The following is a 20050-nucleotide window of genomic DNA, read 5'->3' on the forward strand; positions in this document are numbered from 1 at the left end:
CAGAGACGTCAACAATACAGTCAGAAATTACATTTGCAATGTAGGTTTCTTTCTGGGTCTTCATATTGAGCAAGGTAGCGTAACGTAGGTATAGGCTAGCCTAGCCCTGAAACACTGTCTATACTTGTTCCTGTCTTGTGAAAATGTTACATTTACAACCAGTACATCTACATAAAATAAACGTTCACATTTCAAATATAAAGTGCTGACCCCATGGCCATGGATGTAACAAGTTAAAATGCCTGGGTCTAAGTACCCGTATCTTCTGTATTGTTCAATAATAAGCTTGTTTAATCCGATCGCTAGCCATTTTCTCCGAATCTTCTATATATGCTTTCAACTACGCGCCCCTATCGGTTGGGAGGTGTATTATACTCTGATACATTATTATTTAAAAAAAAATGAAAATGGCCGCAGATCAGATTAAAAAGCTTTTTATTTAACAATACTGAAGATACGGATACTTAGACCCAGGCGTTTCAACTTGTTACATCCGTGAGGTCAGTACTTTATATTTGAAATGTGAACGTTGATGTAGATGTACGGGTTGTCAACGTAACATTTTCAAAAAAAGAGGAACAAGTAGCACCATGACTCTTGTGACAGACGAGCGTCATGAACCATGGCTAAGCCTATAGCCCCCTTACGAACCTCTCCCTCCCGTAATGGGGCTAGGACGATATAGCCTAAGTTTCAACTAGAGATTAAAACTGTGAACGAAGAGTGTCCACATGTAACCAAATGGACTTGACGGTGAACTTTTATTAAAATGAAAACAATCAGGCATTCACCAAGGCAGCCATGTTTTTATGACTTCAACATGGATGCTGCGATCTGACTGTTTAACATTCAAATGACACGAAAAACGATACATCAAAACACTAAAATCGTCGGTAAACTAGTACAAGTGATCAATGATTGGATGAAATGTCATAACATGGAAAACTACACTTTTGCAACGTCATTCACTCACCGTTAAGCTACTGTAAATAACTTTTATGAGTTGTATGTAAAGTGTTATAGGTTAAAGTTACCTGTCACAGATGAGTCACAGATAAGTCCATATCAGCAGGAACATGTTGATATAAATACCCATCGACGCATTATGACATTATGATCATTATGTATGCTCCTTCGTCGTGTGGAATGTAGTTTTTAGTCCATGGAATGGTTTGGCTAGTCGAAGTCCTTCCTCCTTTAGTCTCTTAGATAACTTAGAATTGATAGATCCACCACAGAGAACGGACTATATTCATTGTGTATGAACACATTATCGACCGATAGATCATTGTTTGTTTTGTCCTCCAGCGCGGTCGGAGCGGGGAAGAGAAAACTCACCACAATCCTGCTCTTAGCTGTGTTCCGTCAGCAACGATAAGGTGGCAACAATAAGACTTCCGGTGGACGATCTCTTCAGAATAAGAGTACCCTCTAGAGCAAAAAGGAGCCATTGAAAAACGGTTAATTTGCACATTAAAACTATAAATTAAGCATTTAAACGACATATTATGTTTCTATACAACACATATTATGTTTCTGTGTAACAAAAAGGGATTTAAAACATTAATAATTTATATAAATGGATAAATGCTGTTCAAAGGAGTGCATAGCCTATACAAATTGGACACTGCACAGGAGACGGCTCCGCGAGGCAACACTTTGGACATACGCACGCGTTCAGGGAGACCTCCTCTACAATACCACACTCTCCGCTAAGCGGGAGAGGTGTAAAAAAAAGTGTGGCGGGCCGTCCAGTGAGGTCAGAGGTCAGAAAAGTGCCACTTTCAGACAATAGTGGGCGCTGCACAGGAGCCGTCTCCTGTGCAGCGCCCACTATTGTCTGAAAGCGGCACTTTTTGCCACTTTTCTGACCTCTGACCTCACGGGACGGTCCGCCACACTTTTTTTTACACCTCTCGGGCTTATCCGAGAGTGTGGTATTGTAGAGGAGGTCTCCCTGAACGCATGCGTATGTTCAAAGTGTTGCCTCGCTGAGCGGTCTCCTGTCCAGTGTCCACTATTGTCTGAAAGTGGCACTTTTCTGACCTCGGCCGCACTGGGCGGCCCACCATCTTTTTTTTCTATCAAGTTCAGGGGCGCTCAGTTATGGAACAGCACATATACTACAAATCTACCAATATGTCTTTAATCTTTTCTTTTTATACTGTGTCCATGTTGTATGTATGTTGTTAAATAATATACGTTTTAAATGTATTTTTCTGATTACATTCTTATTTGTATTGTATTTTATTTTTTAAATAGGTGAGATCAACTTAATAAACACTATACTTTTTTTAATTTATCTTACCTGCACTGCATCTACTATTATCATTTGTAGCATATTTTGTTGTTGCTTTTATCATTGTTCTTTTGCTCCTGCAAATAAACAATATTGTATCATAATAATTTTCAAAAAGAAAACACATATATCTCAACACACACAAATGAACACAATATCCAAGTGCAAAACAGGATCAGAAACTGTGCACATTTAATGGGGATCAATAGCCAATTTAAATCTGGAACAACCTCACTTAGAAGTGCTATAGCAGTCCTACATTGGTTCTCAAAGTGGGGTCCGGGGACCCCCAGGGGTCTTTGGGATGGTTCCAGGGGGTCCCCAGCAAAAGTAGTTAACCACTTTATCCATTTATAAGTTCGCTATTTTAGATATAGCAGATCTACAAGCTTGCAGCGCGTCACTTTGTGCCGTGCTTGTAGATCTGCTATTTTTTAACATTTTTGAAAAATCTTGAAATTCTTTTGAACTTTTTCATTTGCAACACAAATCTTCTCTTCTGGGGGTCCCTGGCACAAGATATTTTCAAATATAATACAAATCATAATACGATACAATAATATAATACAATTATATATCAATTTGGGGGTCCTTGACATGAAAAGGTTTGAGAACCACTGCTTTAGTGTAAGCCATTTAAAAGACATACATCATAAATGTATTTTTTCAATAAATGTGTGTCTTTTAAAAAAAACTGGCAATTAGAAGTGTTCTAGTATGCGCAATTTAAAAGACATACATCATAAATGTATTTTTAAAATAGATTTGTGTCTTTTAAAAAACATTACAAATTCGTGATCTTATTTTGAAGGCAACCGGAAACCTTATTGTTGCTAGCTCAAAAACCGGATGTCCTATCGTTGCTGACGGAACGGAGCTCCAGCTCTTGTCGTCATTGTGCGCGTGCACAAACGAGCGCGAGAATGTCACGGGACCGCGGCCGCTCGCCTGAGCTCCGCCCCTCAACTTCTCGGTGCGTCCAAAACTATGGTCCAAAACATAGGTCCAAAATAATCGCCCGCTGTGCATATTAACTCTATGGTGCATACACGATTCGCTCGGCTGTGATGGGGCGACCACAACGTCATGACGTTGGTCTTTTGAAAAAAATATCATTGGGCAGAATTGTTGGGTAGAATTGCTGAAACACTTATATTTTTACATTATGTTATATTATATTTTATATTATATATTGTATTATTATTATAATTATAATTAAAGAATACATAAATGTAATAATAATAATAATAAGGGTAATAATAATAATAATAATAATAATAATAAATATAGCTGCAAGCAGCAATAAGCGGTTTCGAGGACAGGGCAGAAAAGACAGTGAGAGGGTGAGAAAGAGGCAGAAAGAAAGACAGGCAGACAGACAGTGAGAGAGTGAGAGAGAGGCAGACAGACAGACAGACAGACAGACAGACAGACAGACAGACAGACAGGCACACAGTGAGAGAGTGAGAGAGAGACAGACAGACAGTGACAGAGTGAGAGAGAGGCAGACAGACAGACAGACAGACAGACAGACAGACAGACAGACAGACAGACAGACAGTGACAGAGTGAGAGAGAGAGGCAGACAGACAGACAGACAGACAGTGACAGAGTGAGAGAGAGGCAGACAGACAGACAGACAGACAGACAGACAGTGACAGAGTGACAGACAGACAGACAGACAGACAGACAGACAGACAGACAGACAGACAGACAGACAGACAGAGGCAGTGACAGAGTGAGAGAGAGGCAGTGACAGAGTGAGAAGAAGTGAACATGCATTAATTAACAAAGTCATGATTTTTGTTCAGTAAATTATATTTGGACTGGTTAAATTGGGGTTTGAACCAGGGACCTACAGACTTGCGGGTAGACAGTGTAACGGATAAGGATAATTCCTTTAACAGGTACGTTCCTTGCGGTCTTGTTTCCAATGAGGGCCTGTGAGCAATTAGGGGTTAAGAGTCTTGCTCAGGGACAAATTTCATTTCATCGACACATTTGCTGGCCTGGCCGGGAATCGTACCTGGGGCAACCAGGGCCTCTGGCTCTGGCGGGCTCACTAACCACTCAGCTATGGCCGCAGTACTGACTGAGCCATTGGATAGACAGAATTGGATTTCATATGTGGTAAGTTATCATACAGCATGGGTTGCTTATTATATACATACAAGCTCATAATGCGTCACATTGTAGATCGGCTGTATGTGGTTACTGTAGGTGTTGTATTAATAATTACATCCGCAAAGTAACAAGTAACTAAAGCTGTCATCTGCTGTAATTGTAGTAGAGTAGAGTAACAAAGTAAAAGTGCCTAAAAATTGTACTGTGCATGTGACAGGTGTGATTGGTGATAAGTGAGAGGGGTGGATCCAATCCATGGGAATAGGGGGAATTCCAAATGATGATCACCTCAACACATTGTTGGGGACAGGGATCGAATGTTATTGTTTAAAAATTGCACATGTCTGAATTAACAGGGTCATGTTTTGTACAATGCAATTTAAATGTAAACTGTAATGAGTGGGATTTGAACCAGGGACCTTCGGCACATGAGGCTCACACTTTACTGGTCGAGCTATTGAATCCACAGCCTCAGACAGTGAGAAAGGAGAGTCCAACAAAACAAAACAAAAGGGCGAATGAAGTACGTCATACATTGAAAATAACTACTTTCAAGTATGCATTTCACGTTATCTTTATCAATTGCACATGTATTCATTGATACAGTCATGTTGTGTGCAATGCAATTATAATGAAGTCTACATGAGGTGGGATTCGAACTGGCAACCCTGTGGTTTCAAGGCAGATGATTAAGCGATCAAGCTATTGAACCAACACACCTGAACCTGTGAAAGAGGGCCTCACACATTTATTTGACACAGTTTCACGCAAATTGCTCAGAAATCCTGGATTTAAATGTTTTTCAAACTGCTCAACATTGCAGACAATCTAAGGGCAGAGCTTACTGGTCAAAGTGATACATGTGTTCCTCATGAGTCAAGGCACATGTGTAAGCAGGTTTAACGGCTGTCGGCCAAACGAGGCATGACTTTTGCCTGTTTAAAGTTTGCATTTTCAAAAAATTGCTATAGCGCCCCTCTTTGACCAATTGGAGTAAGATTGGTTTCAGTGATACTTGGAATGACCCTCTACAATATTGCAAAGTGTCAAACAAATGTGAGTCTGCATGTATGTGTTAGGGGCAGATGAATAATTGTCATAAAACTGCAATTTTCATTGGCTTATAAAAGCTTAACGTTTTCACTTATGGAAAATCCGCTTGCTCACGTCTGTCGGCATTGGTCCAAAGTTCATGTGTAGACAGTTTCGTACAGATTGCTCAAAAATCCCAGGAGGAGTTAGATTTTTACTGCTTGTTACTGCTTTTCATAGAATTCGAAATGGTGGGAGATCTAAAGGTCAGAGGTCAAAAGTCAAAAAGTGAAAGTTGTTAGGCATGAGGAGACGCATGTGTGCATCGAAGTTTCATGGCTAACTTTTTCCCCCTCTATACCTATTTGCCTACAGGCGGACCCCCTGTAGTAACTCTGAGGACCCCCTAGGGGTCCCGGACCCCCTGTTGAAGACCCATGGATTAGGTCTCAGTAAACAAAGCACTGAAAAACAGACAGATTCTTAGAGAGCCATCTGCTGGTCAAATCAAGTAATAGCAAGTTCTTACTTTGTGACAAAATAAAGTGGCCTATACGTACATACATAATATAATCTGCCGAGGTTTGTAACCAACTTCACTTTTTCTGACAGCCAGACTCTTTTAGGGAAGAATAATAAAAGAACAAAAACTATGCTTTTCTCAGCAACAATGGCACTTGGTTGACATGCATTTGTTTGCTACAACAGGTAACCTGCACATGAAAACTGGAATTATTCAACATGAATAATAATAGACTGACAACGGCCTGTGTCACCATCCATCACCCTTCAGTATTCGGAAGCATATCTGATATAATGAGATCAAAGAAAATGACATGTACACTGTCTAGGAGTAACATTTTTTGTCAAATTATTGACAGTGTGCGTGTCCTTTTCTTTGATGTCATTATCCGCAGTGGTGGAAAAAGTACTCAATACTGCAATGTAGAAATACTATGTTAGAATCAAAAGTCCAGAATTTAAAATTGACTTGAGTAAAAGTACCAAAGTATGGCATCAAAATGTACTGTAACTAACGTAGAAAGTACGCATTATGAAGAATGTCCCATTACAGATGGGGATGTTGGAACTGGACATCTTTATTTGGCTCTAGCCCTTTTGGTTTTGAACCCCCCTCCACCAATACGTCCCGGTGCCTGCTTAAAATGGTCCGAGATGGCTGCATTGACCTGCTCCTCCGTAGCCTGTCGGAATGTCTTTTGCATGGCTTCTGCAATCGAAACAATGAAAATAGTTTTTTATTAATACAAATTGTCATTTATTAATGGTATGTCAGTCACACGTGTACACAGTGAAGAAGCAATGAAATGACTTGCACTTAAAATTGTTCTTTTTACCATTGATCACTGAGTAGAAAGCCGTCTTGATGAAAGGCGTGCTGTCCACCACCACGAAGGTTGAACAGTGTCATAAGGCCATTGGTGAACAGTCTGAAACAAACAGAAAACATGCAGATTGTAAACAGCATACTCTGACAACCTGTAATGAGGCCAATTATGTTAATATGAAAAGCAATAAACCCCTTTCCCATTCTATTGTCGTCTTAATGATTATATTAATACATTTTGGGGGCTGCGGTTACATTGAAATTTTTTTCCACTTGTATTCGGAATGACTGCTCATTCATAAAATGCTCATGTAAACACCTCAATTGGCATCGAATATTCCATTACCGTCTGAATTTTCATTCTGGTTTGGAAGGGTGGTATATATGTCACAGGTAGATTGGCATTCCAGGTAGAATGGAAGTGGAGCGCTTGTTTTTAGGCTCGGTGCGGGGCTGCGATGCGAGGAGGACGGCGACGACAACAACAACATGGATATACAGACATACCAGCTTCAGTGGCGCACTTCGATAATCGTTGGACTCCCCATCCACTACCAGTGGAAGTCTGGGTTTGACTCCTGCTTGGGACATTACTTTTTCAAACAACCGCGGACTACTTTTTTTCGCCGATAAAGTATAGTTTTGGACCATGACGGAGGCGCGCCGAATCAGCAGACCTTGAGGCTGAGGAAGTCGCGCCCGAGCGCCTCCAGGCGCGAGTGCCCGCGACGACCAGCCGATGGTCTGCTGATTCGACTCAGCGCCGTTCGAGTTATGTACCGATAGGGACAGAATCGTAAATGATGTTGTGGGGACTGCATTTGCCCCTCTATGGTTTGCCCCAACGGCCACTCGCTGCACTAACATAGCCCGCCAGCCCTCCCCCTCAGGCTCGCCCCCTTGTGCTTTGCGTGCGTGTGTGTGTGTGTGTGTGTGTGTGTGTGTGTGTGTGTGTACGCGCGCGTGTAACAGAGTTAAAAGTTAATTTAGAATTTGTCCACTATTGAGCAGCACCAGCCAATATTTGTTGGTTCAAACTAATGTTTATACTGTGGTATTCGGGTGCACTGCATATCGCACTGTATGTCCTAGTGGTGTTGCCGTAGCTGCCTCAGTGGATTCCTGTTCTGCTGAGGGTAAGCGGTGCTCTTAAAGGAGCATTTCACCCCTGGAAGAAATTTTAGTCACTCAAACATACCTCTATATGTAGTGGGAACAAGTATAAACATTTAAAATTGGCGTCCCATAACTGGAGGACAAAAATAGTCTGTCTGTGTTTTATGGAATTGCAGACCACAGCGGATCACTGCCTATAACTTCAACTCCCAGAATGCTTTGCGCACCCACCCTCTGCTACGGGACGCGGTTCCCAAACGCAGCCACCCACATTGCATACGTAATATCACTTACACACACCCCTACACACACCCACAACACATGGCTACCCCGGTGCCACTTGGGTATGTTTTTGGGCATGTATGGGTATAAACTGAAGAAGCGCCATATTCAATTCGTAGAGTAGGAGTTCAGAGCAGTGTTGAGGTGACTTGTTTCTTGTTGAGCTAGCGACGTTACTGAAACATGACACCGCCCGTGTGCTCTTGTGCAGTAACACAGTGCACAGTTACTAAAAGGAGGAATCATCCTGGTGGAGTGAGTTCCTTCACCTTTCCAGTAAAGGATCCAGAGCGTTGTAAGAAGTGGGTCAGAGCCATCAAGAACCCGAACTTCAATGACAACACACCGCTCAGGGAGCTACAGAACAAGAGAGTGTGTAGTTTACATTTCAACCCGGAGGAGTATGAATGTGACCAGATGAGGTACCATCTCATGGGAGGTCGAAAACCTCGATCGGTACTGTCGACCACCGCGGTTCCTTCCATAAACTTGGACGACGCCGAGTCAGTCGGACCTTCGCCTGCGAAAATGCGTCGAACACAGGTATACCAAGTTTGTTTTGATCGGATCACGATAATATCTTAGTATTGCCCTGAAACTAGCCATGGTTCGCATGATGTTCGTCTGTCACGAGCGTCATGGCGCAAATTCAACCTGGTGTTTAGGTACTTTCTGCATTTACAACCCGTACATCTACATAAACGTTCAGATTTCAAATATAAAGTGCTTACTTCATGGCCACGGATGTTACAATTATGTACGGGCCCTCAGAAGTACCCGTATCTTACGTATTGTTCAATAAAAAGCATTTTCATCCGATCGGCAGCCATTTCATCATAGTTATAATGTATCAGAGTGCAATACAATTCACAACCGATAGGGTCGCATAGTTGAAAGCATGGAGGAAATTCAGAGGAAATGGCCACCGATCGGATTAAAATGCTTTTTATTGAACAATAACGAAGATACGGGTACTTAGACCCACCCGATGTATATTGTAACATCCGTGGCAATGGGGTAAGCACTTTATATGTGAAATCTGAATGTTTATGTAGATGACTTCACGACCGTCGTGTGATCCATGGTTATATCTGTATACATTGAGCAAACATAGCTACGCGTAGCATAACAATGGGTATATATGAATGGCTATCGTTATTATTGCATGTGTCGAAGTTGCCTGGTGTAATATTTCCTTGCCCATCTGAGTTGTTTGTTTCGGGTTTGTGTTTTCATTTTTACATTCCCAAACGTCTTTTTCAATACATGCTGTCAAAAACCCAAATGTAAACCTTTTGTACAGTTTGTTTGTACATCTGTAGGAAAAGGTCAGTTCCTTTTTCAAATTTGCTTTACAACGTTGGAAAATAGTTCAATAATACCTCCCCTACAACTGGCCTACATATCTGGGGGGCCAGATGTTTTACAGCAAGTGATTTTATTTTCACTCCATTTACAGTACATCTCCATTTGCTGACTAGTCATGCCATTTACCCTGATCTTACACTTCAGAATGCACTTTGTCACACCACAAAGAAAAACTAGTCAAAGTAATATAAGACCAAATATAACTAATTTCTATATTGCTTGGACAACAGAATCTGATAACATGTTTGAATTGTTTGAATCGTACCGCTAAACCATTCCTCACCAGGTCTCACACAGCTGTCCAAATGTTTGAATGTAGTAATCATGTTTTTTTTTGGACATAACACTGTTGCTGTTTCTTCTCTCATCCAGACAGAGGAACCGTCAACGTCGCTGAACATTGTTCCAGTGGCAGTGCCAGGGGCAAGTCAATCTGTAAGTTAGCCTAGCTGTTTGAAAAACTACTTTACTCAGGTGTCATCCACTTCTAGCGCCATAGAAAATATGCAATGAAAAGTCTGCAAATGTTGACGTGAACATCTGTAATCTTCTCATTTGAATACAACCATACTTCCATATGAAAGAGATTGCTTTCAAGTCATGGTTTTCATTCAGACCGCAGGACAACTTTCCAGTGAAGTTGAGACCGATGTGGAGGCGTGTGACCTGGGGGATGAGAGCTACGAGCCTGAGACGATGACGGAGGAGGAGGAGGAGGAGGAGGAGGAGGCATTGAATGGGAAGGGGAAGGAACTCGAGGATGGGAAGGTGCTGGTGGATGAGGAGAGGATAATGTCCCTCTTCAAATTCTGCCAGGTGTGTGGGAAATCTATCCCAGAATCTGAGGTGCAGAAGCACTATGTTGGTGCACAGCTCAACATCAAGTGGACATGCACTGACGGGCACACAGACACCTGGAGGTCATCGCCGGATGTCAGGGGCATGCCAGAGGTCCACTTACAAGTTGCTGGAGCAGTTGTTTTCACGGGGGGTAGCTTCACTGAGCTTTCCGCGTGGGCAAAGACCATGAGACTCAACATGTTTGGTCTCACAACCTTCCATTCACTTCAAAAGGCCTATCTTCACCCTGTCATTGAGGACCTATACCAGGAGCAGAGGAGAGGACTCTTGGCACGAGTCTTCTTTGAGCAGGAAGGCATAGAATATAGTCCTAGTAAGGAGCCACAGCTCCTGGGAGATGCCAGATGCGACTCTCCTGGATTCAGTGCCAAGTTCTGCCACTACACCTTCATGTTGGAGGACACGAAGGAGATTCTTCACACTGAACTGGTTCAGGTAATGTAGATGTTTTGAAATGTTGTCTGTTTCTAACAGAACATAGTGTAACATTGTGTTGTTACTGAAATAACTTTCTGTACTGCTGCATTTTGTTTCTCGCTCCTCCTTCCAGGTCACAGAAGCCTCCAGCTCTGTTATGATGGAACCACTGGGCTTCAGGCGTGGACTGACAGGTTCTCATATGCTTTATTGCTCTTATGTTGCCTTGTTATAACTACATTTTCTCATTTTGTGGGTCATTGTACAGCACCTTGTAACTATGTTTTGAAAGGTACTTCATAGATAAACTTTGCTTACTTACAGAGCTGCTTGGTATGGGGTTGTATGTGGACGTGATCGCTACAGACCGCTCTCCCTCGGTCCGAAAGCTGATGAGAGTTGAACACCCGGATATCGAACATCAGTTTGACGTATGGCACACAGCTAAAGGTTGGCTCTGGTTCAAAGCTGTCTACAGTATATACTATTCATGTTATCATCAGATAATTGTGGCAGCACATGTAATTTCATGCAATACAGGGCACAATGTTCAGTGTGTGTGTGTGTGTGTGTGTGTGTGTGTGTGTGTGTGTGTGTGTGTGTGTGTGTGTGTGTGTGTGTGTGTGTGTGTAGGTTTCCTGAAAAAGTTGAAGACCAGAAGCAAAAAAAAAGGCCTGGACATATTGCGTGGGTGGACAATGTGAGTGTTGACTGTTTATGCAAAGAAGACGCATATTTCAAACATGTCATTTGTTCAGTCTAATTGTTTTTTCTTGTGTATGTTGTTCTTGATAGGTCCATTTATAACCACATGTGGTTTTCCTGTGACACAGAGGTGAGGGATCGCCAGCAGTACGATTCTGGATTTTTCTCAGACAGTTGCAATTTCTTTCCATTGTTGCAGTCATTACCAAGCAGTCAATAACTGATATTCACAATACTGTAGCTACTGGAGCAGCGGTGGCTGTCCATTCTTCACCATGTATGTGATGAGCACAAGTGGACAGAGGGTGATGATGAGCACAACTGCCATCATCTTCCACTGTGCTCAGAGCAGCGACGGAAGAGGATTTGGATGCAGAGGGAGTCTCCATCCTACAAGACGCTGTCCTCCCTGGTCCAGGACAAAAGGCTGCTAAAGGACCTTGGACAAATGGGCCTCTTCAAGCATACTGGTAAGGAATTAGCCCTTGAACGCGATAAGCAATCATAAGGCATTGTCAAGTTGACACCTTTTCAAATGACACATACCAGTTGGTTTACAGTGGATGTTTGTGTGCTTTCATGTTACAACACACAGGTGAGCTTGAGGTGTTCCATAGTGCCCTGCTGAAATACATCCCGAAACGCCAGTCCTTCTCCTACATGGGGATGAAGGAGAGAGGCCATCTTGCCATTATGGACCACAATGAGAATATTGTAAAGAGAAGGCAAGCCACTACTCTTGCAGGTGTGTTTTTGGAGCAGATATATGTTTTTTTTTGTTACACTTGCAGCATACTTTCAATGGTGAGTCCTTGTTGAAACTTTTTTTCCTCCTTTTATTCAGGTGCACCGCGTCACAAGAAGGTCAACTGCAGGCGCTCAGGCATGTGGGTGGAGAAAAGGATTTATAAGCCTCGCACCTACCACTTTAGAGACACTCTAATGCAGCTGGTCATTGAGCGTCGCCTGGACCCAAGTGTGGTGTACAAGGCCCCGACATCCTCGCTCCATCTGCCTCAGCCATCGGACCTTCCGCCCAACATTGCCCGTACACCTGCGCCCCCAATGCAGGAACTACTCGACAGAAGTCGGAGTCGGTTCCAATAGGTAAGTCCTGCATGTTGTGAAGCTTATAGTCTTCTCCTTGATTGTTCCCAAAAATGTTGCCAGTCAGTGACACCTCTCCTGTCATATTCTGATGCAGTTGACGGTCGGTTGCTGGTGACCATGCTGATGACACAACGGTGATGGGTCTCATCAGTGATGATGAGACTGCCTACAGGATTCCCGCAGAGGACGCTGTGGGCGCTGGGGGCGTGTTCTCTCCTCCGCGTCATCAGTGCCCATACCCTAGGTGGGGTTGGCGAAAGGGCCTCTGTGTGGAGTTTGCATGTTCTCCCCGTGTTCCCTAGGGTAGGTACCCTCCCTAGAGGGGAAAGGAAATGGTTGGAATAACGTGTTCCTTCCACGCGCTACGTCCAACCAGGGAAACTCTCCCTTGTCAGGTGACAAGAAGGTCAGTTGGCTCTCATGCATTGAAGGAGGCATGAGCTCGGCCCTGCCTCCCTAGGTTGGCAGAGGGAAGGTAGTGCCCAGGATTACATAGGCAATTGGCACTGGGTGTAAAAAATGGGTTACAAAATCGTGGGTTAGAGAGACTGCCTACAGGAATATGGTCAAATCACTGACACAATGGTGTCATGATAACAACCTCGCACTCAATGAAGGACACCAAGGAGCTGATTATGGACTACAGGAGGCTGGGAAGAGAGCTTACTCCCCTGTGCATCGACGGTGTCGCAGTGGAGATGGTCAGCAATTTCAAGTTCCTTGTTGTGCTGCCTTATTTCATTGTCATTAGTTGAACCCTGCACCGGTATGTGTTCATACATCTGATCTGCTCATATTGGGAACATTTCACATATCTGACCATTTTCCTTGTGTTTTGTCTATGGCTATTTTCTAATTTCCAGGAGACTGCAAATGATTCAAAAGTTCAAGTACACATGACCAAGGACCTCAAATGGGCCACACTTGATGTGCTGAAAAAGGCTGAGCCCTGCTGCTATATCACTGTGGCTACGTGGGACGTCACACAGGCATTATCACTTCTTCCTCTATTATGATTATATTTTATAACTGCAATCGTTTCACCCATTGTTTCACAGCTGTAAACTTGTGATGTGACAATAACTGTCCTTGAAAGAAGGCCCCTCATGCATGTGAAAGTTGAGCAGAAATGAATATATGGACTACAAAGTGGGTATGATCACAGTTGAATACAAACACACTGTTTTGGCATAACATTGTCTGAGTGCATGTATGCTTATTCTACAGCCAGGCATTGTACTATGTATTGTATTATGTACTCAGGCTAGTAGACTTGCATACTTTGTAATCTGGTTTTTACTCTCCATATCATTTTGGATATGCGAACACTAACACCAAGTTGATAACAGTATAGGCTTCCCCTGCTACATTACATGTGACCAAATACAAAGAACTCTGTTCTTGGGCAGTTTTCACTGTTATCTCTGACTAAAACATGGACAGTATACTCATGACGTACACTGTATATGTAACATACATGCTAAAATGAATTCTGTTTCACAGCTGTAAACTTGTGATGTGACAATAACTGTCCTTGAAAGAAGGCCCCTCATGCACATGAAAGTTGAGCAGAAATGAATATATGGACTACAAAGTGGGTATGATCACATTTGAATACCAACACATTGTTTTTGCATAACATTGTCTGAGTGCATTTATGCTTATTTTACAGCCAGGGATTGTGCACAGTATATTATTGCTGCTATCATTTTAGGAACCAAAACATAGAATGTTACTATTATGTACTTGTCAATCAAGGTGTGACAATTGGAATATTGAATCAAGCTGAAACTATGGAAATTGTTTACCTTATCATTGCTTGTTTACATTGTGAGTGAATGGAGAACTTTGCATACTACTGTGCAATGCACAGGCTTCAGAGAAAATCCTTGTATGTGCCAATATGGAAGTAAAAAGGAAGAATCTACTACCTGTGTGCTGTGTCCCTTCCATTGTGCTCATATACAAGCTATGTCATGTACTGTAAGATGCAACCAGTGTTATTTATCAGCCCACAAAGTTGTGATAAGTCTTAATAATATGGAACTCAGGCTAGTAGACTTGCATACTTTGTAATCTGGTTTTTACTCTGCCTAACACCAAATTGATAACAGTATAGGCTTCCCCTGCTACATTACATGTGACCAAATACAAAGAACTCTGTTCTTGGGCAGTTTTCACTGTTATCTCTGACTAAAACATGGACAGTATACTCATGACGTACACTGTTTATGTAACATACATGCTAAAAGGAATTCTGTGCCAAATGAGACATCAGACCAGATATGTGTAATGATGGTTCAAAAGTACATTATAGTCCCACAGCTGTAATTGGTATCAAATGTCAAACTGAAAATACTGGCCAAGTAATGAAATGTACATTTCTCATGAATGCTTATTATAGGCATACCTTCAATGAATATTGCAACCAAATGTGAAGAATCTTAGTTTTATTTACAAAACAAATAAGAAATATGAAAAGAAAGTTTGCTGGATTTCAGCTGCCTGTGCACCAATTGCATGTCCATGGAGACAGAAATCGAGGCGCGGTGTTGCCACAAATTCCCCCGTGCGTAATTCCTGCTGGATGAGCTGTTGGATGAGCAAGATGCCATGGGGGGACCAGCAGGGCAACCGATATGTGTAACTGTGCACTACAGCTTTGCAATAAACTTAGATCGACATAACCTGGAAAAATCAACCAGAACCAAAGGGGGCTGTTCATAGCTCTTCAAAAGCCTCACGGACTTGCTGGAATCCCCGGTACTGTCCCGTTGGTGATGGGTATGCGGATCTGGTAGCTTTTATTACGCAGGCCGGTAAGACGAGGCGAACTCCTGGACCAAGTTTCTCTCCTTGCAAGACCCACTCAACAAAGTGCCTGTAGGCTACCAAACGATATTGACTGAAAGATATAATTGACAAAAGACATGATTACTAATCATTGATTAGATCGGTAGACTACCGTTACATGGACACTCATGCTCCTGTGACTACCACGGATCTTTCCATTTGACTCTTCAATACTTACAGTAAATACAGACCTACAGTAGCCTAATATTTACATGTAAAATGAACACTGTTACACACTGGGTAGAATATTATCCACACGGAACATTATAACAACCCAGGAGTCTACAATTCATTAGACTGAAAGAACGAGCCCAATCGATGGTCTTGAAGGGCGGAGCCAAACCCAGGCGCTGGATTCCAGCGCCTGGGTTTGGAGCACTCTGATCGGTTAGGAGATAACAAGGTCCTAAGACCAGCGTTCCTGCAAGGTTCTCCCAGGCTTTTTTTCTTTTGAAACAAAAAAAAAGGCATGGGTTTCCGAGGCTAACAATTCATAAGCTAATAAAATAATTGATGCCAGCACTCACGTTGTGTTCCTCGTGTAGGATAGGACAGGGTACTTATTATTTTATTTCAAAAGAGGCAACAATGCAGAGCCGGCGCGCCCTATTAGGCAGAGTAGGCAGTTGCCTAGGGCGCCACTAGGGGGGGGGGCGCAAAAAAAAAAAAAAAAGGAAAAAAAAAACTTTTTTTTTTTCCCCCCCAGAATCTAGGTGGCGCTGTGGCAGAAAACGGTGGCGGTGCGGGGGGGGGGGGCGCCAGGAAAAATATTGCCTAGGGCGCCAAATTACCTAGCACCGGCACTGCAACAATGGAATCAGATCAGGACGCGTGTTGCCTCCATGTACCTTCATCAGCTAGCCATGGTTCACATGACGCAAGTGTCATGGTGCCATGTCCCCCCGGTTTATCGCGGTGTTCTATTCTTTTACATTGCCAACTCTCACATGTACATAAACGTTCAGATTTCAAATATAAAGTGCTCACCCCCGAGCCACGGATGTTACCTCGCGATTCGGACCACGATAAGTACCCGTATCTCCCGTATTGTTCAATAAAAAGCATTTTAATCCGATCGCCGGCCATTTTGTCCACATTTTCACCATTGCTTTCAACCATGCGACACTAATGGTTGGGAGGTGTATTGCACTCTGATGATCGGATTAAAATGCTTTTTATTGAACAATACGGGAGATACTTATCGCGGTCCGGATCGCGAGGTAACATCCGTGGCTCGGGGGTAAGCACTTTATATTTGAAATCTGAACGTTTTTGTACATGTGAGAGTTGGCAATGTAAAAAAATAGAACACGCCGAAAAACCGGGGGGACATGTTTCAGGTAGCTTAGCCTACCCGAGGTATACAACTTGAGATTTTAGTGATAGTGGTTACTTTACAGCAATGTTTACTTACTCGTCAGACATGCGTCCACCTGGCCCCTTTGGTTTTGGTTGATTCTCCCAGTTCTTTTTGGGAATCCTGAAGTAGGTTTCCAGGTTATGTCGATCTAAGTTGATTGCATAGCTGTTGTGCAGGGTTACACATATGGGTTGCCCTGCTGCCCCCCCCCTGGCATCTTGCTCATCCAACAGCTCATCCAGCAGGAATTGCGCACGGGGGAATTCGTGGCAACAAATCGACTCTAATTCTGTCACCATAGACATGCAATTGGTGCACAGGCACCAAGAAGTGTCCCCGACGCGTGGCTGCGCCACGACCGCCCCAGCAGCAACTGCTGCCTGCCTGGCAGCAGCCGCCGCCGCCTCCTCCTCGTCCCTGAGCTGGAGCTGTTCAGCGTTGTATTCTGGTTCAAATAAATAGCCCTGCTGTATCTCAGCATCTGCAATAATTTGCAAAAAGTCCTCTTCTTCCATATCCTCTGACTCAGATGTGAGTGCTGACGCCATGATACTAATCTGAACGGGGAACGCAGCTAAAGGGTGGGGATTATTTACAACTCAAAACAAAGGGGTGGAGTCCAAGAAGGTTCAAGGTTGGACCAAATCTTGGTGACACCCCCTTGGAGCTGCTCTGACTGAGACGCGACGAGACAACATGTAGTGCGGAAAAGGAATGACACAACATCTCGTGACGTAAATAACGTCACGAGAAGGTCGAAGATTACTAGATATCTCAAAACACAGATCACTCACAAAAATAATAATAATTGAGTCCTAAACTTCATTACCATTGGGTCATTTTCTTCCAGGGGTGAAATGTCCCTTTAAAACACAGTGATGTATTTTTATGATTTTGCTATGAAAAACAGTTCATTTCAGATGTAAATTGAAGCACACAGTGCTTAATTATTTTATGACGTTGGGTCATTATGAGGATATCATTCTGAGTGCAATTAACCCTTTTGTAAACGTCTTTTGTTTCATCACATTGGGACTAGTGATGACGTCATTCAGTGTTGTTCTTTTTCCGCGAAAATGAAATGAATGTACTTTTTGTTTTGTGTTGCACACAGAACGTCTGATGATATGCAGTGCCCATCAAAAGACAAATATTGTGTTATTTGTCTGTTTCCTACAGGTATGTGCAATATATAATGTACCAATTGTATAACAGTTGTTTTCATTGAATGTTCTGGCTGGTAGCTTTTCTGTAAACTCAATGTTGAGTTCAGTATGCTGAAAACTACTCTATTTAAGAGTATATAAAAAAACACTATTAGATAGAAGTTTCTGTTATTGGTCAGGGAAACAGTATTAGATAGAGACAACTGCGGCAAAATGTTCAAGAATGAGCATGGCGTAAAGATTCACCAAGGTAAGACTAAGTGCAAAGAGCAGCTACAGCAACGCAAAGCACCTGTTACGACCCAGAGAGCGATCTCTGAGTTTACTAGCAGTGCTTGTCAGTCGACGGAGGAGGACCAGGGCCAGGAGGCAAACCACAGTGCCCCAGACCTCCCTGCTGAACCAGTTCAGAGCACAAGAAGGGGTGAATCCGAGAGGGTGGAGGGCTTCGAGAGGAAACCTCGGCTGAATTTACCACCAGCAACAGACCGCAGATGGCGTCAATTGGATGAAGATTTGAGCATCACTCTGGACAACATCCTGAAAGGAGATGCAACAAAAAAGATGAAGACCATGGTGCAATATGTGTATCAGGCATGCCAGGATACCTTTGGCGTGAAGGAAGGCCCAACGGTCAAGCCACCTTCAGGTCCTAGTAGAAGGCAGCGCCAGATCACAGAACTGCGGAAACAACTAAGAACCCTCAAGAAAAGATGGCGGAAAGCAGACAATGAGGAGAAAGCAGCCCTGAACGAGCTAAGCGCCGAGCTGCGGAAAACCCTAATCCACCTTCGAAAGACGGAGACAAGCCGGAGAAAGCAGAGTGAGAAGCGCAGACAGAGAAAGTCTTTCTTCAACAATCCCTTCCAGTTTACAGCTAACATTCTTGGAAAGCCAAAAAGTGGAAGACTGACATGTTCAAAGGAAGAAGTGGAGGATAGTGTGGCAGCAGCCCATAGCGATCCCAGCAGAGATATTCCACTGGAGGACTGCCCATTCCATCTGCCAATACTCAAGCCACACATCCCCTTTAACATGGAAGACTTCACCCTCGACGATGTAAGGACAGTAGTGCAGAAAGCCAGAGCAGGATCTGCTCCAGGACCATCGGGCACCACATATAAGATCTACAAAAACTGTCCATCGCTTCTGAAGAGGCTGGCAAAGCTTATCAGGACGCTCTGGAAAAAGAAGCAGGAACCATGGCTCTGGACACTCGCCGAGGGATGCTTTGTCCCCAAAGAACTGAACGCAGCAGGACTTGACCAATTTCGAGAGATCTCCCTCCTAGATGTTGAAGGGAAGATATTCTGGGCCATCATTGCAAAACGATTAAAATCTTACCTAATTGCCAACAAGTACGTCGACACAAGTGTCCAAAAAGGAGGAGTCCCAGGATACTCCGGATGTCTGGAGCATACATCAGCGATCAGCCAGATCATCAAGGAAACAAAGAGCAATAACAACACTCTCTCAGTCGTATGGCTAGATCTCGCCAAGGCCTACCCAAGCGTACCCCACCAGTTGATCCAGAAATCACTGGCACATTACCAAGTCCCATCTGAGGTAACCAAGCTGGTGATGTCTCACATGGATTCACTGAAGATGAGGTTCACCGTGGGAGATACCACCACAAGATGGCAGAGACTCGAGAAGGGCATCATGGCAGGATGCACAATATCTGTGGTACTGTTTGTGGCTGCCATGAACCTCCTACTGAAGGCAGCAGGAATGCAATGTAGAGGACCAAAAGCAAACGATGACACAAGACATCCATCCTGCAGAGCTTTCATGGATGATGTAACTGTGATGACTCCCTCGATCCAAGGAACACGCTGGATCCTAAGCTCTCTGGAGAAGATGGCCACCTGGTCACGAATGCAATTCAACCCAAAGAAATCTAGGAGCCTAAGTATACTGAAAGGAAAGCTGACAAAGAGCATCTTCTGTATTCAAGGGTCGGAGATCCCAACCATACAAGACCAAGATATCAGATGCCTTGGAAAGAAC

The 20050-nt window shown here is 43.3% G+C and overlaps 1 protein-coding gene and 1 long non-coding RNA gene across 2 annotated transcripts in view; one reads left to right on the forward strand and one right to left on the reverse strand.

The window, feature by feature from the left end:
- The window catches only part of LOC311041379 (uncharacterized protein), a gene marked incomplete at its 3' end in the record, with an annotated part of 76090 nt that extends 74849 nt beyond the window's left edge, over positions 1-1241 (reverse strand). The window contains exon 1 of the mRNA XM_084086291.1: positions 1035-1241. The remainder of the gene's footprint in view (positions 1-1034) is intronic.
- A 9491-nt stretch (positions 1242-10732) lies between these two features.
- On the forward strand, positions 10733-11258 carry LOC311041378. The gene is made up of 3 exons (XR_014600403.1): positions 10733-10864; positions 10980-11040; positions 11171-11258. It is a non-coding gene; the product is annotated as an uncharacterized lncRNA (long non-coding RNA).
- The last annotated feature ends 8792 nt before the right edge of the window (positions 11259-20050 follow it).

Source organism: Gymnoscopelus microlampas, assembly GCF_963454915.1.
Source record: "Gymnoscopelus microlampas genome assembly, contig: SCAFFOLD_75, whole genome shotgun sequence".
NCBI lineage: Eukaryota > Metazoa > Chordata > Actinopteri > Myctophiformes > Myctophidae > Gymnoscopelus > Gymnoscopelus microlampas.